General features: G+C 37.2%; 1 long non-coding RNA gene across 2 annotated transcripts in view; it reads left to right on the plus strand.

Annotated features, from left to right (window-relative positions):
- LOC147908990 (uncharacterized) overlaps window positions 1–16,664 on the plus strand; it is a 140,318-nt gene that overhangs the window by 25,165 nt on the left and 98,489 nt on the right. The gene's annotated exons all lie outside the window — the stretch shown is intronic.

Below are 16,664 nucleotides of genomic sequence, written 5' to 3' on the forward strand. Positions count from 1 at the left end.
TCTGTAAAAAAATCTTAATAGCGTCAATCAAATTATTTTGTTGGAATTTCGGATGACACAAACAAAATATCTTATCCACGACTCCATAAATCACACCTCTTTTATGACAAAGTGGGTGGTGTGAGTGGAAATTAAGAAATCTGCCGGAAAAGGTTGCTTTACGGTATACATCAAAAATGAGATTCCGTTCATCGATAATTACCATCGTATCTAAATAACTTATTCTACTTCATCACCTATCTCCATGGTGAACTGTAATCTAGTATGTAATGAATTGAAAACATCCAAAATATCACAAATACTTTCAGAAGGAGCAGCTAAGATAATATCATCGACGTATCGGTAGTAAAACAACAGACGACAAGGCAGCATTCCAATAGCCATCTTCTCGAAATCCTACATAACAATACTTGCAACAACCGGTGACAAAGGTGAACCCATGGGGGTCCCAAAAATCTGTTTATATATTTTTTTATTAAACATGAAAAATGTCGAATTCAGAACCAAAAAACAGAAGCATGGGATTAATAGACAAAATGACACGGAGTCTTTGCCGGATTTGTATTCTGACATTATACATTTTCTTTCTCCTTTCTAATATCTTCTATCCTTTTCCTCCTATTTTTCCGTTTTCCGTTCTCGATAATTATAATTTTAATTTATATTATTATAATTTTTCTGTTTGACATTTCGTTTTGTGACATCGTTTAAGTCAGAAGCTCGTTACCTTTGCGAATTTGCTTATAATAACCTATTAAATTAAAAAGACTTTTATTATTACCCGAAATGGACTACATTTTATATTTTTTTCTCGTTGTGTATTATTGGACTCTTAACAGATTTACTAAGGTATATCATCATATTTTTAATTTTTATGTGATTAATATTAATTCTTTTTGTTTACGGTTACTTTTCCAGAACTTTCTTATGACTTTGTTAATTCTTGATAAAAATGACTCACAGCGTATTACACAGAAAGAGGAAAGAATTTTTTGTTAAGGAATTTTAAGAATATTGTAAGATTATGTATTAATTTTTAATTTAGAACGACATTTATATTATTGTATGATGGCATTGAAAATGACTCAATTGGAGTTGAAACGTTTGTTTTATTTTATTATATTTTTATTGTTTTTGTATTGAGTTTTCTTATTTGAATTATAATTTTTTATTTACGTCATTGGCTCTTTGCCCTTCTTTTATACTACCTTTTGCTTATTACTACAGAGCCTTTTATATTACTTTTAATGATAAAACTTACTAATAGAAAAAATAACTCCATTTCAATAACATTGACATTGACAATTTATTTAGTAATAATTCAAACAATGACTTGTGAGTATGAGAAGAGCCACTATAACGATTTAAGTTAGCTGTTGATATAAGATATGAGAGCAAGTCAATAAATTCTTAAAAAATTTGTCAGAGGGCACCCGCAGTGTTATGTCACATTACTTTTTGACAAATAGCATCTTTCAGCTGATTACTCAAATTTTGAACGGAATTCATCGCGTGGTTTCATTTCTGTAGACGATTAAAGCGAACAATCTTTGTATTTTTTGCAAAATGGAAAAACGAGTTTCGTGATCAAACGTCTATATATGAAAGGTTTAACGTCGAAAGAAATCCAAAGCCGAGTTGGATAAGGTTCATAGCATATCTGCACTAGTGTTTGCGACTGTACAATTGGGTGAATGAATTTAAACGTCGTACATCTACATGTGATGCACCTCGTTCGGGACGTCCAATTAAGACTGCTACGCCAGAAATCATTAAAAAGGTCCACGATATTGTTTTGACTGATCGACGAGTAAAAGTGCGAACTTGTTGTGGCCACAGGCATATCACATGGCACAATGATTTCAATTTCGCACGAACAATTGGATATGAAAAAGCTAGCTCTCGGCAAGATGGGTGCCGCGTTTGCTCACTATGGACCATAAGTGCGACCGTGTGACGATTTCAAAACAATGTTTGGAGATGTTCCAACGTAATTCAGATGAATTTCTGCGTCGATTCGTACTGTGGACAAAACATAGATCCATTATTTCACACCGAGACGAAGGAACAGTCAAACAATGGACTTCACCGAATGAAGAACCAGCTCCGAAGAAGGCAAAGACCGTGAAGTCGGCCGGAAAGATGATGGCCACAGTTTTTTGGGATGCACGAGGTATAATTCATATCGATTACCTTCTCGAAGCAAACACGAGATCAATGGCGATTACTATGCAGCTTTATTGGACCGTTTCAACAACATTTTAAAGAAAAAATGTCCCTATTGGCAAAGAAGAAAATGCTCTTCCATCAAGACAATGCATGGGTTCACACATGTCCGGCACTGATGGCCAAATTCAACGAATTCCACTACGAATTGCTTCCCCATCCAGCATATTCGACAGATTTAGCCCCCTGCGACTATTTCCTGTTTCCAAACCTGAAGATATGGTTCGGAGGAAAGAGATTTACCACCAGAGAACAGCTCATCGCTGAAACAAAGGCTTATTTTGAAGAGTTGGACAAATCATATTATTCGGACGGCTTGAAAAAGTTGGAGAATTGTTGGATCAAGTGTATCAAGCTGAAAGGAGACTATGTTGAAAAATAAAAATGAATCGATAAAAAAAAATGTGTTACTATGTTTTTCTAAAAACTTATTAACTTGTCTTCGTACATCCATTTCATTTTATGGGGATTTCAAGCAACGCGATTTAATACGTAGTCTGCTGAAAAAGTTTCAATCTAATACTTCCAGTGGCGCCAACATTCTGCTACTATCATATCCGTAAAATTAGACGTTTTTAACCTATAATTCGGTCGACAGTTTGTACCCAAGCCAATTAGTTTTGTTTGTATAATATTTTAAAAGAAGTTATTTTGTGAGAAAATGGAAATTTCACGTGAAAATTTTCGGGCAATGATTTTTTACGATTACAAATGTATTATAATCTAACTACGAAACAATGCATTGATCGACTTCATTTGGCTTTTGGGGATGAACTCATCATCCAATAGGACTGTTTATAATTGATTTTTATGACATATATTATAATTATTTTTTATTGGTTGTATCTATTTTCTCGACGTCAATGTCAGGAGTTGCTAGAAAATGTACAGCTATTGATAGTTTTATAAAATGATTACGTTAAGATTTATTTGATTATCTTACGTAGTACTATGAGTCCAATATATAATAAAAATTAGCGATATTTAGTGGCTTTCATGAGATCAAGCTCATCCAAAGCTCTAGGTCGATACACTTGATCCAATGATTTTCCAACTTTTTCAAGCCGTCCGAATAATATGATTTGTCCAACTCTTCAAAAGCCTCTGTTATGGCGATGAGCTGCTCTCTGGTGAATCTCTTTCCTCCGAACCATATCTTCAGGTTTGGAAACAGAAAATAGTCGCAAGGGGTTAAATCTGACGAATATGCTGGATGGAGAAGCAATTCGTAGCGGAATTCGTTGAATTTGGCCATCAGTGTCGGGCACGTGTAAACCCATGCATTGTCTTGATGAAAGAGCACTTTCTTCTTCGTCAAATGGGGACATTTTTTCTTTAAAATGTTATTGAAACGGTCCAATAAAGCTACGTAGTAATCGCCATTGATCGTTTGCTTCGATGGAAGGTACTCGATATGAATTATACCGCATGCATCCCAAAGTCTTCGCCTTCTTCGGAGCTGGTTCACTCAGTGAAGTCCATTGTTTTGACTGTTCCTTCGTCTCGAGTGTGAAGTAATGGATCCATGTTTCGTCCACAGTAATGAATCGACGCAGAAATTTATTTGGATTACGTTGAAACATCTCCAAACATCGTTTTGAAATCGTCACACGATCGCGCTTATGATCCATAGTGAGCAAACGCGGCACCCATCTTGCCGAGAGCTAGCTTTTTCATATCCAATTGTTCGTGCGAAATTGAAATCATTGTACTATGTGATATGCCTGTGGCCACAACAAGTTCGTACTTTCACTAGCGATCAGTCAAAACAATATCGTGGACTTTATCGATGATTTCTGGCAGCCTCAATTGGACGTCCTGAACGAGGTGCATCACATGTGGATGTACGACCACGTTTAAATTCAATTGTATATAATCGCAAACACTGGTGCAGATGTACTATGAACATTATCCAACTTGGCTTTGATTTCTTTCGGCATTACACCTTTCATATGTAGATGTTGTTAGTTTGATCACTGCTCGTTTTTTTCTATTTTGCACAAAATATAAAGCTTGTCCGCTTTAATCGTCTACAGAAATGAAACCACGCGACGAATTCCGCTCAAAATTTAACAGTAATCAGCTGAAAGATACTACTTGTCAAAAATGTGACATTGTGGCTATGTTGCGGCTGCTGTGCCTAATGGCACCGAGCATGTCTGGGCGCCGAGGATGGACAACTAACGGCGAAGGATAATTCCGGCGGGAAATCGTTAGGTTTGCGAATGAATGTTACTCATTGATTCTGACTCATATGCCATAAGGGGGTTTAATACAAACTTGAATAATTATTTAGCAAATGTAGATTACAAAGATAGAGACGTGATTGCGTGCGTAAGGTGGTTCGGATATCGGCATTGCATTGCTAGGTTAGAATGCGGGAAATTAAGAAAATATACACTATGAATATTTATCCAATGACGCTACAATTACCGAAAGACGTGAGCAATGATCTCGCAGTGAACACAAAGTGATTTCGAACTTTACCGAGTCTTAACTTACTAACTATCGCAGAGGCTTACACGAGGTCCGCACGCAGAACGCTATGACACCAGAGAGAGCGAAAGAAGGGACAGCCGGAAAGAAGAACCAATTCCAGCGCCACGCTCACAGTGCCGCAAGTAGCGCTCGCAACGCCGCAACATGTGGCGTTGCGAGCGTTAGTCGCGGCGCTGCGAGCGCCAGTGACGGCGCTGCGAGCGTCAGTGGCGGCGCTGCATGCGTCCGTCGCGGCGCTGATGCGGTCGTTCTTTCCGTTTCTTCTTCCGTTCACTCTCTATGGTGTCATGGCGTGCCGCGTGCGGACCTCGTGTAAGTCTCTGCGATAGTCAGTAAGTTAGAATTCAGAAGTTGAGGTTCCGAATTACTTTGTGTATTCCGCGAGACCGATACCGATCACTGTTCATGTTTGTGATAATTGTTAGCGTCATCAGATAATTTCTTAGAGTGTATTTCCATAGTTCTTGTATTGTAACTCCGCGACACAATGTCGGTATCCGAGCCGTCTTATACGCGCAATCACGTCTCTATTTTCTAATCCATATTTGTATTTAGTATTTAGTTATTTTAATATTAAGTTTGTATTAAATCGCCTTATGGCATAAAAATCAGAAGCAGTGAGTAGCACTCATTCTCAACTTAACGATTTCCCGCCAATTGTCCTTCGCCTTTGGTTGGTAATCATCGGCGCCATATTGCATAGCAGTCGCTCCAATAGCCACAAACATGACACTGCGAGTGCCCTCTGACAGATTTTCTAAGAACTTATTGAGTTGCCCTCGTATATATTGAAATATGATGTATATCACACATATATATAATATTTTAACTTTTTTGTAGAATATGTTTATGAAGTCAGTTGAAAATATTAATTTATCACAATAATAAAATGTAAATAGTCCATCTAATGGACGTTCATCGTTGATTTTACTGGATCATCTATATATCGTAAATCTTTAATGAACATCTATTATAGATCTCTAATGGACATCTATGTAACTTTCATCATAGAGATTGATGTCACATGAAGTTATAGAGGTTATGTGAACGTCTAATAATGTGCTCCGTGTGGGATCTTAGAATCTGATTTCTCTTCTAACGAAGGCTCAAAAGCTTTGATCCAAATGTTTGAAGGAATTCTTTTCCGAAAACTCTCCAAAAATCCAGAAATTAAATTTCCGTTGACGAAAATCACGTCGAAATTACCAATTAAGGTCACTTTGTTTTTGATATCTATAGTAAAATTGATCTAAGCAAAAGTCAAAAATATCGATATAATGTAATCGATCGAGTAAGAATGTAAAAATGTAGAAGTTTCGATATAATAACGCCACTAAGAAATTCTTTATCATAAGTATTATAATTCTTTAGAGTTTTATTTAATTTCTTAGAAAAGGATGCAATGGGTTTATTGACATTATCAATAAACTTGTTCTGCCCTGCCGAAAACCGATTAAAACCGATTAAAACAAAAGTAATCTATATTGATCTTGCACTGAGAATAGGATATTGAAACCGATTGAAAATAAATAAATCGGATTTAATGCGCTTCATACGGATTATAATTAGATCATATGAATCTGTTTCAATCATAAATTCCCCTATTCCATGAATGAAAACGAAATCATATTTAATACAATCTGAATCCAATTTCGTTGTGATCAACGAAAGTAATTTGATTCAATCAGAATTTATCCGATTTTGCAGATATTGAAATCAGTTTTAATGAAATGATAATCCGATTTTCTCGCAACCGGCAAAAGTAATCCTATTTAATCGGAATTTCTCCGATTTTGGATAATAATGAAATCGGTTTTAATGTAACGAGAATCTGATTTTACCGTGATCTGCAAAAATTATCCGATTTAGTCGGAATTTCTCCCAATTAATGGTTGAAAATTAAATCGGATTTAATGCAACGTAAATCCGATTTTGTCATGACAGACAAAAACAGTTCGATTCAATTAGAATTTTTCCGATTTTTCGATAAAAATTAAATTGTCAATATACGTATTTTTATTTGTAAAATTTTATTTTCATCGTTACAAGTACATCTAATAAAAACAAAAATTAAATTATGTCTCCAATAAACAAAGAAATGCTATTAGTCTAAAATAATTCGACCAAGAATCATTTTCAACTTTAATGATTCCAAAATTATTTATATATTCCATTTCTTACAAAGTACGCGATAAAAATACTTAATATTATGAACATATGTTATTTGGCTATTTGGAAACGAGTGTAAGTCGACTTTTATTGCGGATACCAAAAAAATTGATCCCGTTGCATTAAAACAGATTTCAATATCGCCCATAAAATCAGAAAAGTTTTGATTGAATCTGATTACTTTTGCTGGTAAGAGGCAAATTTAATTACATTTTACTTATGATTACATAATTATGTATTAATGATCCTTAGATCCGAGTTTATTTTCATCTCCGAAATCGGAGAACTTCGAATTCAACCGGATTAATGTCGTCTTTCCTAGCAAATAGAATTAAAACCAATTGAATCGGTGTTTCTGTAATTGAAATGGATTGAGCCATTACAAGAAAAATATGCGATTCGAGCGATCATTTTGGATTACATATTCATCCGATTAGTTGAATTTGTTTGGATTGATAACAATATGAATTAGAACGTAATGAATTCGGATCGGAAACAATCCGCGAACGTGATATGAAAACCGATTATTATTCTTCCGGAATTGGAACCGATTATTTTTTAATCCGAGTGCGGATTGAACCGATTAAAACTGATTACAACCGATTAAAACGGATTACATTTTAATCGGTTTTAATCGGCCGTTTTCGGCAGGGTAGTGATGCGCCAACTGCAAACTCAGAAGCATCACAAGTTAATACCAAAGGGACTTGTGGAGCAGGATGTGAAAGGGAAATTACACGAAGAAGTTTTCTTTACAATTCAGAAAAAGTGGCTCCGATTCCTTAGTCCAAGGAATAAGTCTTCGGTCTCTTCGCGAATTGTTTTTTAAAAATTCCGTAAGTAACTCTTGACGACTTGCATTCTTAAGACTACGACGATAATAATTAATAATTCCGATAAATCATCATAAGTCATAAATCGTCTTAGGCTTTGGATAATCAATGATTGATTTTAACTTTATCAATTAATGATTCCGATAAATCATCGTAAGTCACAAATCGTCTTAGGTTTTGGATAATCAATGATTGATTTTAACTTTATCAGCAATATGCTTGATGCCTTGATTTGACACAAGGTAGCGAGAAAAGAAATCTCTTTATGACCGAAAATACATTTAGCGACGTTACTTGACATTCCAGCTTGTAACAGACGAGTGAAAATGCGTAAATGGACAAAATGTTCTTTTTCATCTTTGGAGGCTATAAGAATGTCATCCAGATAACAAAATGCGAAATCTAAGTCATTGAGAAGTGAATTTATTAAGCGCTGAAAAGCGCTTTGAGCGGCGTTACGTAAACCGAACGGCATAACTGAAAATTCAAATAATCCAAATGGTAAACCAGTCGTAACCGCTGTCTTCACAGGAACCTGGTAAAACTTTGACCAAATCAATCTTGGAAAAGATTTTCCTACCATGAAGCGCTGAAGTAAAGTCCTGAATATAAGGAATAACGATTAGGAACAATAATAGAGCACAATAATCACCGCAAAATCTCCAGGTATTCTGTTTTTTTTTTTACGTATTATATGTAAAGGTGCCGCCCAAGAATTGTTTGAAGATCTGCAAATCCCGAGCTCTATCAAAAACTTGAACATGTAAACCTTCCTTGACAAACTTAAGTTTCTCAGAAATGAATAACAGAAGGGCTAAGAGCCAAATTTTTCATATATTTAAATTTTTAAAAACACATACATTTCGCTCTATTTGTCAGGTCAGCAATTTGTCCATAATGATAATAAAATTAATTGAACATGTAGAATAATTTCATAAAATTGTGCAAGCCCACATTCTCAATATGAAGCGATGTGTTCTTATTACGGACAAATTATGACGAATAGAAGAATGTAACTACGAAGATGACTGAAAGCATTGCATTTTTGCGATTGAAAATAGATATGAAGAAATAGGGCCACCATTTTGCGTAATTATAATTTGCAGAAATTGTATTTAACCGTTTTATGATTTTTATTAAATTTACGTTAATTTATCGACATGTATACACTGAGGATGATCTAACAAATAGGTCGGAACGTATATATTTTTAAGAATTTAAATATACGAAAAATTTGGCTAATTTTACCGAGGCAAGTGGAATAAAATGAGTAGTCTTGGAAATTTAGCTAATAATTTATGGTATGATGAATTAGGAGAAGTGAAGCAAATTGATAACTGCGTAACTTCTTAAACTTTACCAAAATTCTTCAGACTTGTGGAGTCAATCAAATGTCTGTTCTTTTTGGTCTTCGTTCATGCTTCAAAGAAGATTTGAAAGCTTCCCCTGCTGAATTCCACTCTGCGGATATCTGATGAATTTTTCATTGAAGACAATTTTCATGCTGATCCTGAAATCTTCTAGAAAAAACATAGAATCCACATGACAGGAATATCAGAGCTATTCCTGTCACCGCTACAAGAAATCACCTTTTATCCATAAAAATCTTTACAACTATACTCATGCATGGATTCGCGAAGATGCTGTCAAGAAATCTCTTCAATCATCTTATATTGAACCTTTTCCTGTCATTAAGTGTTTCCAATCATTTATTTGCTATTAATGTTTCAGGAAAGGTTATCAATATTTCTACAGGACATTTGAAGTCGGCTTTTCTTCGAGATAGATCCTTCGGTCGCACCAGTTACTACGGTCATATCAGTTCCTTCTACTATGTCGGATTTATCAATTCCTTCTACTTCCTTCTACTTCTTTTGAAAGACCTCTACATACTTATTCCGCGAAGAGGAAAGTACAATTAAAACTTAGCACTGATCACTGACAGTGATCTATTCGTTACTTCGCAAGAATTAACTTGATGATTTTGCTTAGGAGGCGAAGGGGGAGTATTGTGCCGTTACTAAACTTACGCTTCTACACTTTCACACTCTTACTCTATTGATTATATTAACGACTCTATTGATTATTATATCGACTTTTGATTTTTGTTTGTCAGATCAATTTTACCATAGAAACCAAAAACAATAAAATAACATCTTTTATATCATTCATTTTTTTTTACTTACTTTCTGTCCATCATCGAAATAACATGGTCAATAAAAGAGTTTGTCAATTTCAAAGGAATCGATATTATTTGCGGATATCTATATAGAGCGAATGCTACAAAGTATGTACATTAGAGGTATGTACATCTCATTGCAACTTCTACATGAAAAGATGGATCACATAAGTGCTGAAAAGATGGTGAAGAATAAAATTGTAACAGGCATTAAACTAAGTGATCTTGACAGATTCGAATATGAGGCTTACGAACGGAAAACAATCAAGAAGGACTTTTCCGTCTGTTGCACTTCGGAAATTAGAGGTAGGAGATCTGGTGCACACAGATATGAGTGACCCACACGAATCAATGGAGCACGATGATTCATGATTTTCTAGGATGACACTAGCGAGCTACATACGTTTTAAAAATATATTTAAAACGTACATGTTGGACGTATTGAAAACATCCAGATTAGATGGATATTTTAAAACCGTTTTAAAGACATCCAGTGTTACCATTTTGGATTTTTTAAAAACGTCCATTTTAGGTTCCCATGGACTGAAATTGGACTTAAATTAATATATTAAACAAATTTTAGACACAATCAAGACAAAATGATTCTTATATGGGTATAATTATTAATTAATATTTTATTTCAAAATACACATAATAAAATTATGATCAAAAAAAGTTTTTCCTTAAATTCGGGAATTAATTTTATAGTGTTTCGAAACGGTCACCTATTCGGTTGCATACTGTCATCCACTATCCTTGATTTCTGAAATCACTGCATTTCGATGATCCACACTTATATAAACATGGATGTGTAGTTATAATACATCTGTTCAATATGATCTTAATAGAAATTAATTATCAGTTCAACTGAACATCCAATCAGTTACTGTCTAATATTTAAATCTTAATGTTACAATGACTATTTTCAGATTAGGAAATCATACGCTGTACTTTCACAGTACTAGTTATTAGGTTGGTGCATATGAAATGTCGGATTTTCTTTATATGAACGTTTGTCTCCCTGTTTTCGTTATGTTTTTGTTTTTGGCATAACCTCGTTTATAGTCGGTTATTGTCCATTGCCAGAATCACATTTCAACAAAGAAGATTTTCTCAAAAGTGTTCCACTTTGTTATTTGTTTTGAATTTCGTAAGGATATGAATTCAACCGATATTCATGTAATTTTTTTATATGAATATAAACTTGGTAATAATGCTGCAAAAGCTGCACGCAATATAAACCAGGCATTTGGAGAAAATATTGTTAACGATCAAAAAGTGCAGCGTTGGTGTGAAAAATTTCGGTCTGGTGATTTTTCCCTACAAAATGAACCGCGTAGAAGACCCAAAACATCTGTGAAAAATAATGCTCTGAAAGCATTGGTGGAAACGAATCCAACTGTATCTACAAAGGAACTTGCTACCAGAATGAAAGTTAATCATACAACGATATTGCGACACCTTTCTGAAATTGGCAAGGTGAAAAAAATGGATAAATGGGTACCGCACGAACTAACCGAGCGAAATAAGCTGGATCGATTGAACGCATGCTCATCATTACTAACCTGATTTCATCGAGAGCCATTTTTCGATCGGATTATTACTTGTGAAGAAAAATGGATTCTTTATGACAATAGGAAAAGGTAGCTTAATAGGAATGAGGCTTCTGCTCATACTCCAAGGCCATCACTTCATCCACGGAAAATTTTAATAACAGTTTGGTGGAATGTGACTGGAGTAATTCATTACTCATTCCTTCGAATTGGGGAGACAATTACAGCCGAAAAGTACTGCCAGTACATTGATGAAATGCATGAAAAATTGAAAATTATACGCCCATCACTTGTTAATCGGCATGGTCCAATACTTCTCCACGACAACGCTCGGCCGCATATGTCATACAAAACAATTGCGAAAAAAATGAATTAAATGAATTAAAATATGAAATTTTACAGCACCCAGCTTATTCACCGGATGTTTCGCCAATCGACTTTCATTTTTTTAAACATTTAGAACAGTTTTTATGGGCTAAACAGTATGAAAATGAAGACAGAAAATGAAGACTGAAAAATTCCATATCAGAGTTTATTGATTCTAAAGATCAGAATTTCTTTAAGACAGGCATCTATGCATTAAAATCTCGTTGAGAAAAGTTGTATTGAAACAAATGGAGCATATTTTGATTAAATAAATAGCTTTTGAAAAAATATATGCAATTTTATATATTCACTTAAAAATCCGACATTTCATACGCACCAACCCAATATCATGTATATCCTCTTCGACTAGAGATTTCCACAGTTTCTCTCCTGTCGATACGCCGTATTGAAGTACAGGTTATGTACTATAATGTACCTAAACAGTATACAGGGTTGACCATATTCGACGGAAAGATCTGGCAAACACTGTAACTTTTGACAGAGATGTTAGATCGAGTAACGACGTTTCCCATGATTGAAAAAAAAAACATCTTTCTTACAGTATAGATTTTTGTCCTTGAAAATTTTCAACACAACACAGATGTCCTAGGGACGTCCATGAGACGTTCAAAAGACGTACAAACATATTAACAAAAGTGAAACTGCTCGTGCGATTTTAAAAAAATTTTCACTTGTCAGCGAAAACAACGTCGCGAACAGATTTAGAAAATTTTTTGCATGAGATAAACATTTTTTAAATATCCAAATGTGATATATTTTGTACGCTGAATAACATACGTTTTTAAAACATTCGTACTAAGTCCATGGACATTCGTACTAAATAAAAATCAGATTTTGCCGTCCAATGGACGTTGCGTGCTGTCTGGTACATGGTCTATAGTACATGCTTTAAGAAGCGAAGAAGAGGCTTACAGAAAAGTACTTGATTATTGTGTCTATGTTAGAACTCATTTTAAAAGAGAAGTTAAGTTCGTAAAATGCAACAAAATGATCGCAAGTTTGTTAATGAAAAACTCAAGAATGTCTTAACTAGTGCAACCGCACTCACGAGCGTGGCGCAACTTGTCGCACATTCGCAGCTAAGGTTTTCGTAGGTAATCGGATGACAGGTGGCGTTAAACGAAACGTGACAGAAATGCGTCTTCCCGCGGCCGCTCTTAAGGGCGGCACATAATCACAAAACAATAGTTGCGCGCCAGGCACAAGCGAACGTGCCACTCTTTCTAGAAATTACGCGATATTCTCTTTATGCCGTTTTTAATGAGCTGCGAATGTCGACGGGCTCTCAACCGGTAGCTCAGCCTCGAAAATGGTAGAAGGGGCGGTTCGTGGTCGAGGATAGCAGATCATTTGGAGGAGCGAATAGGAGCGAGAATAAAGTACACACGAATTAACAGTAACAAAAATAACAAATATATTAGATGTTGGAATTAATTCGTAGCGTTTTTTAATGAAAGAATGTTATTTATTTCACATGAGCATTAAAAAATACATTAATGAAAGTTCTTCTCATCACTTGTAAAACGTTACGAATTAATTCCAACACCTAATATTAAATGAGTCTTCGACTCACATTTACATCTGGCGATACAATCGAGATAAGCTCTACTTGAGCGCGATAACTGGTTTACATAGGCCCCGAGGTTTTACGCTAGGCGTATCAACTTCGTTAAATTCTCGCGACACGAGCTCACGCCACACAGGAGTACTTTCGCGAATTATACGAACCATACTTCATCGCCTCGCAAGTACTAAGGAATTCGGCAACGATTGTAGCGTGGACACGGCGTGACCTCGTGCGCGCTCGCGGGGCCTCGCGCCGCTCAGCTGAGATGCAGAGAAGGCTCGAATACGTGCAAACTCGACACTACGCAGTCTCGATACGACAGAATACGCACAATTATCAATTGCTATTATAAATTGTTGTTAATGGTTATGACACAGAGGACCGAATAAACATGCAAATCTTACGCTACAGACGCTCGAGACGACACGATACGCGATAATACTACGGCACGTATAATACGGCAACTTCGACGCAATATGATCCGCGATAAAAAGAAACCGACAACGAGTGATGAGGCTATGACCTTGGCGGACGCCTTAGAATTATTCCGACGACAAGGACCGTTCCGGGAGGCGACACGCGTACTTGAAATCCCCGAAAGTCTACCGCACGGCAATGCCACGTGCATTCAATATCATACACCCGACAGAATCCCGATAAAACGACGCCTCCCGGACGCGGCAACCGGCGACTTTACAGGGGTTCGCGGACGTCCTGCATCCTCTCGCGTGCTTTCGCCAAGCGGGCCACAGCTCAAGTGTCGGGCGCTAATCCTCCCGGGCGCACGCAGAGTTCGTTATCTCCGCGAAGGAGCCTTATCGTGCCTGATTGGCGCGTAGCTCCGCGGCTCCGCTAATCGCGGGAACCGCGTCATGCCCGTCGCATGTCCTGGCGCGCGAAATTCGAGAGATCGCGAGTCTTTTTCAGGTCGCCTCGTGGCCTCGAGGTGCCTATCCGGGGCTCTCGCCGTCCTTGGGGCGTAGAGTGGCCTTCCCCATCATGCCATACCAACTCTCGATCCGCTTTGCGCCTGGAAGTGCGATAAGAAATGCCTTGTGATAACCAAAAGGACGTAACAATGAAGAAAGGATATCACCTGCGTGCACCGGGGTCAGGTGTCATGCACCCCCGGCGGGTCTGTCAGCAGCGGTCGTCTCTTGACTCCCAATCCTGGTCGTTCTTCCTCCTCTTCTCTCCGGTGAGGTGGCGTCATTCAAGGTCGCGGGAGTCGCCGGCCTCTGTAACTCTCGGTACGGGAATACAGAAACGGGAAAACGAAAACGACAGCGCGGAATGTAAGGTATACAAACGACGTCGCGGGAAAAGCGCAGGTGCGTCCGTCCCCAAAATGTGAGAGGACTCAGGACGCTATACTGCACTGTTCGGTTAGGCCATGCGGCCCTTGTGACGGACGTAAAACATCACAACTAGAAATGGAACGGTTGTGGAATTAACTGCCTTATAATCCAGAACAGAACAGCAAAGCAGAACGCGAGGTTCAAACTTTCACAAAGATAATCCGGTCAATGTGGATGTTGACTATCAAAAACACTATAAGATGAAACGATGAATACAGCAAGGATATCTCAGAAATATGCTTGCACATTGAAGAATAGTAATCAAACACCTTTATATAGTGTTACGTTTTGATGACTACACGATTCTTTTCTTTCATGGAGAAAATATGTTTTTCTCTCAAATGCGAATAACGAGGTCAATAGCATGGCGGATCGAATATTAATTTTTGGAAAATAATGATTAGCGTTCCATTGAAAGCACGTGCAGTAACCTTATGACTCACAGATAAGCCTGATCACATATATTCTGACTCATATATAAAACGAAAACGCTCTAATCATTTCCTATTCTTTCGAAATAATTAGAAACCTTTGAAAAAAGAGATGAATCACTCATCTAAAGTCCATGTACCGATATATATATATATATATATATATATATCGGGATGTAATGCAATTCGATACATGGACTTTGGATTTATATATATATTAGGTGTTGGAATTAATTTGTAGCGTTTTTTAATGAAAGAATGTTATTTATTTCACATGAGCATTAAAAAATACATTAATGAAAGTACTTCCCATCACTTGTAAAACGCTACGAATTAATTCCAACACCTAATATATATATGAGACTCTTCGGAAAAACGCAGTCAGTCAGTCACTCAGTGATACATCACTGAGTTCCGATGTAATTCCGAAACCATAGTGCGTGAAGATCGACCGTAATAAACATCTTTCTTAAGCCGGTCTCCTTCAACCTTCAAGACCAACTTCATCGGGGGCCAGCACTACCAACCCGTTTTTCGATTCGAAAGATTCATTGTCGTTGCCCTTTTGTTTAACCACATAGATGAGTAATTAATTCCTCAATACATCGGAAACATTTTTAGTACGAAACGAACCATCACAGAAATTTCTGTTTTTCTACTCCCATCCATTTCCTATCTCTCCCATAAAACCATTCTTTTCCATTTCATATTTGTTCGAAATGATTAATTATATTACTGGAACGTTTCGAGCAGGCTATACTCATTTCATCTGATTACATGAACCGGTAAAACGCTTCTCATAATTCTCTTTGGACGTAACAGAACAATGAAAATTGGGAGTTTGTCCGGGACGTAAAGCGGTCTTCGGAAAGGGTAAGGAACACGAATTCTTCAGACGATAAATCTATAGAAGAGAGAGAGAGTGAGAGAGAAAGAGAGAGAGAGAAAGAGAGAGAGAGAGAGAGAGAGAGAGTATTTAACATGTGATACTTGCATTTAAGCTTACCTCACACAGCTCCCATGAGCGTAGGATTGGAATACGTCTAATCAGCGCGTCACGGCTATGGCGAGACTCCTAGTCGCGCTCGCGGGATATAGGTCCTAACAAGCAACTCATTGGTTAGAACGAGCGACTATCCACGCTCTACCAGTTATGCAGGCTGGTTCCCGAGCATGTTACACAGGTCATCCGTCGGGGTCAGAGGCCCCTACTCAGCATGTAGCTACCAACCACTACTACCCCTCGAATCCTATCCATGATTGGGTGCGGGAAATTGCCACAGTCCCCACGGTACCAATCTAGATCATCGGTCGAATTGTCATAGCCTAGGCTATTCCCAATTTGCGTCGTCTACACGCGCGATACTGGTCGGCTAGCGCTTCGGGTGCCGCTGCGGGGAACGCTACTTCCCGGAGACGCTCCACAGGAATCGCTCAGCAACTCGACCCCGGGCCTAACCTC

This window comes from Acromyrmex echinatior, chromosome 7, assembly GCF_024713525.1.
Source record: "Acromyrmex echinatior isolate Ae372 chromosome 7, ASM2471352v2, whole genome shotgun sequence".
Classification (NCBI taxonomy): domain Eukaryota; kingdom Metazoa; phylum Arthropoda; class Insecta; order Hymenoptera; family Formicidae; genus Acromyrmex; species Acromyrmex echinatior.